The sequence below is a fragment of the Rhinolophus ferrumequinum genome, chromosome 22 (genome assembly GCF_004115265.2).
Source record: "Rhinolophus ferrumequinum isolate MPI-CBG mRhiFer1 chromosome 22, mRhiFer1_v1.p, whole genome shotgun sequence".
In the NCBI taxonomy this organism is placed as follows: Eukaryota; Metazoa; Chordata; class Mammalia; order Chiroptera; family Rhinolophidae; genus Rhinolophus; species Rhinolophus ferrumequinum.
The window spans coordinates 454,010-458,161 of NC_046305.1; the positions used below are offsets into that span (position 1 = coordinate 454,010).

Below are 4,152 nucleotides of genomic sequence, written 5' to 3' on the forward strand. Positions count from 1 at the left end.
ACACTGAAGTACTTGTGGATGAAATGATGTCTGGAAGATGTGCTTCAAAAGGGCAGGGGAAGTGGGGGGTGGAGAGACTAGTAGATGGGGATACAGTGTGGTAACTGGGGGTTGATAACTGTTGAAGCTGGATGATGAACACATGAGAACTCATTATACTGTTCTAGTCATCTCTGCATGTTTGAAATCTTCCACATTTTAAAAACAAACACAATTAAACGAAAAAAAAGTAAACAATCCTGTCATCAGCTTGCATGTGACTGAGAGCAAATGACTAAAAACTACGAAAAGCAAAAACAATTAATGCTAAAAATAAAATCTTATATTCTTCAAACATAAAAAAAGATGTTCAATGAAGCAAATACAACTCTGAAGCAGCAGTAAGGTTATTAGTCAAACTTCTGTCATCACTCGAACCCATCACTTGTGTTGTGTCAACATCACACTGCCACTGACATCTCCAATGAGGCAGTCACTAAAAAACGTGATTTCTAAAACGTGAAATGTAAGACTGATAGTTATCATTAAGATGACAAATCATAAGTATGAAGATCTAACCTCTACATACAAAGAAATATAAACAACAAAAAAGAAAAAAAACTACAATACAGGTCCAAACAAAACAAAAACTACTTTCATTTCCCTCTCAGCACAGCCAGGCTTAAGATATCTCATGCCCTGAAAAGGCTGGCACAAAGCAGCTCTCACAGTGGATTTCAGGAAGGCTGTACATTACCTTTAAAAGACTCAGACCAACATACATAATTCGAATAGCAGTATGAAATTATTTAACTGGAGACACACCACCTACACATATGGTAAAACTTCTGCACTGTGTGTAGGCTGACCATTTGGGGCAGGACTGAATGCGGCTGATTCTTTATTCATTGGTATGGAAGACTGAGAAGAAAGCCTTAAGTGGAACTGCTAATACTACGAAGATACAGTGCCTAGCAAGACATCCAAGTGATGCGCTTTAGTTTAGAATGCAACGCAAGGACAGGACATAAAAATTGCTTTCCACTCTTGATCCTTAAAGAGCCTGAATAATTCTGATTATTATAAGCATCATTTTTGTGAAGTATCTCCTACATAGAAGAGACTACCTACGTATCTATATGCAGATATGCACACATCATGACATATGTTTTTAAAAAACCATGAACCTAATACCCAAGTTAAAAATTAGAGAAAATATTAAAATTTTGACAAGCTTACATGACATTCTTACACAGAGGCCATGACAATAAAGGAGACCATCAGACCGTTTTTCTTAAGATCTTTCCATTGTCTTGATGAATCCTGTAATCTGTCCAAGTAAAACACCTTTCTGAATTTCTATTCTTTTTAAAATGCAGAAATTATTTTTAATTACCAGTACTAGATTCATGGGTAGTCTGTGAAATAACTACTGAATTTTACCCTAGAAGTGTGTCCCAGATGCATGTATATCCAAAATGACGTTAGGACCTTTTTACATAAGCTTACTGTAGAAACACATCCAGAACAAGATAGGGAATGCCAGCAGTGATTACCTCCTTTTCAAACCAGAGTTCCTTCATCCAAAAACATCAGATGGTCAATCATTTGATACCAAAGCACACTTTTTCTTTACAAAGTTGCATACAAAGGCTTTACAGCTTCCTAAGAATAAGTAATGGCAAAAATTCTCTGCAATGAAGTCATAAAACCTAAACCAGGAACACGCTTCCCTCCTCCTTGCCCTTTTGAAAGCTCCTACCATCATCATACAATTCACAGCTTCAACCGGATTCGAATCTCTTCAAGGGCAGGCACCATATATTCTTCATCTTTGTGTCCCCTGCACAGAATGAACTCAATGTTTGTTATAACTAAAATAAACTGCAGGCAATGAGCTTTAAAACACCTCAGTACCAGTGCACAACTAGAAAAAAATAGGAGTTTGAGAATAAAAAGATACTGAAAAGAACTATAAACATTTGTGCTATATTCTCTTACCACCTGATTCATAATCACATACTAACATTACAGAAACAAGTTTGCAAAGAGTAAAGGAAAAGCAATAAAAAAAAATGGATCTTCAAGTTCTCCTTAGTGTCAGCACGCTCAAATACTATTCTAGAATCTTTCACCTTAAACTCAGACCTTGTATACCAGCTATACTTAAATTTTTTAAAAACTCATGACAACATCTCTACCACACAACTATAAAAAAAAATAAATTTAAAAGGCTTCAAATGAGACCTACACATAAATTGGTTCTATTTCATCACGATTTATGTTCCTGAAATTGTATGCATAATTTGTGTCACTGTGCTTATGCTCATTTTCTATAATGAGGGTCTTTCATCAGATTTTCAGAAGGATAAATGACCCCAAAAAACTTTAAGAACCACTAATCTAGCATATCAGAAACATTCCATTTTCCACAGAAATAAAGTTGGTTTCATCCAAGTATTCTTCCCTCATATTCATAGAGGGGATCCTTACTATAAGATTAGTCTTTCAAAGCATTCCTTCATCCTAGTCAAAAAGTGCCAGTATCCACAGGCACATAAAACAATTCCAAGATCCCCCAAAACAGTTTACTCCTTAAGTGCCAAAAACAAACAACAAAAAAAGAAGGCACATTCTATCACAAACTGGCCACCCTGTAAGATGCTTAAATATACTTGTATCCTTCCGTATTAAAAATGTCCAGAAGATCTAAATTTCCTCCAAACTGAACAGACTTTTTAGGAAGGTTTTCTAGTTTTGTTCCACACTGACTTGTCTGCCTCGCTCAAATTAACACATATCACTGTCAAGATAAGTCGTCCCTCATTTGCATCCAGGCTGTTTCAACAGGGTCACCTTGATTCTTCTCACCCCAAGGCAGGACCATTTATTGAGTAGTTATATTCAATAAGTAGCTGTTGAATGAATGAAAGAAGCTCCTTCCTCTCAAAGATTTAAAGTTAAGCTGTCAGTCCCCATACAGCTGCTCTGGTATAAGTTAAGCTATGAAAGACATCCCTCCTTCAAACATACAAGCTTAAGTGTTAGAAATGCTCTACTTCCTCCATAAACAAAAAATAACATAGTCAGGGACACCTATTTCAGACAGGCCAACCTGGCAGGACAACCTACATGCCACATACATGTCTGGTACAATCGATCTCTACCAAATATAATACAATTCAACAGGTCACATATGCCCCTACCTTTCCAATAAACTCAGATTTGCCTGACCAAGACCTCCTGGAGGGCCGCGTACCGGGAATATACCACTGGACTAGTGGTCATAATACCTAAATTCCAGTCCTAACTTTCTTTCCAATTTAACATGTGACCTTGGAAAAATTATCTTTTTGCATCAATTTCTTATTTTGTAAAATGGGAGAAAACATTTACCCTACAGAGATTTGGAATCACAAAGAAACTGAAAAATACAATCTGAAAAATGGAAAAGCTTTATTCTACTATAAAAGGTTAATATAAAATCAGATCGACCCAGAAGGCCACGCATTCTTTACACGCTCACAGAAATGGTTCGTTACAGATGGTCTGGGCCTTCACGTTTACACAATTCACTCTCTCCAGGGACACCAACTATTCGTAAGACCACAGCTGGCTGTGACACGTTTCTCCCACCCCTGACCCCACACATACATGCCCTCTGTGTGTAAAACACTACTGCCATGACTGCTCTTGCCCAGTAACGGGGCGCTCCCAAACCCTAAATGCACACACGTATCAACCAGCACGGAGCATCCCAAGTTTTATTTTAAAAATAAACTCACTTATAAGGGGAACTCCATCACACTTACACAAATACAAGCAAACTCTTCCGGAACACTTTCCTTCCTCGCATACACACACAAACACAGCCGCTATACACCAACAGGCCATCTGTCTTCTAGACCAAAAACATGTCTTTCCCTGTATTATACAAACTCCCCAGTAACATTTATTAAACTTAGAACACTGAGCTCATCCTGTCGTCCCTTCGAACCGTGCGGCGTGTCAGGGACGCCAGAGCCGATCACGCAGGTAAAGTCCCCTCGGAAGATCACCCCGCCCGCCACTCTCGCCCGTCGCGCCGCCACGAGCTGGACGGTGGGGGATGCCCCAGTCGTGCCTGCACAACACGCAAACTAACCTGTCAGGGGCCCAGCCGACTCCGCCTCC

The 4,152-nt window shown here is 38.8% G+C and overlaps 1 protein-coding gene across 5 annotated transcripts in view; it reads right to left on the reverse strand.

Annotated features, from left to right (window-relative positions):
• The window catches only part of ASH1L (ASH1 like histone lysine methyltransferase), a 115,562-nt gene that overhangs the window by 110,510 nt on the left and 900 nt on the right, over window positions 1-4,152 (reverse strand). The gene's annotated exons all lie outside the window — the stretch shown is intronic.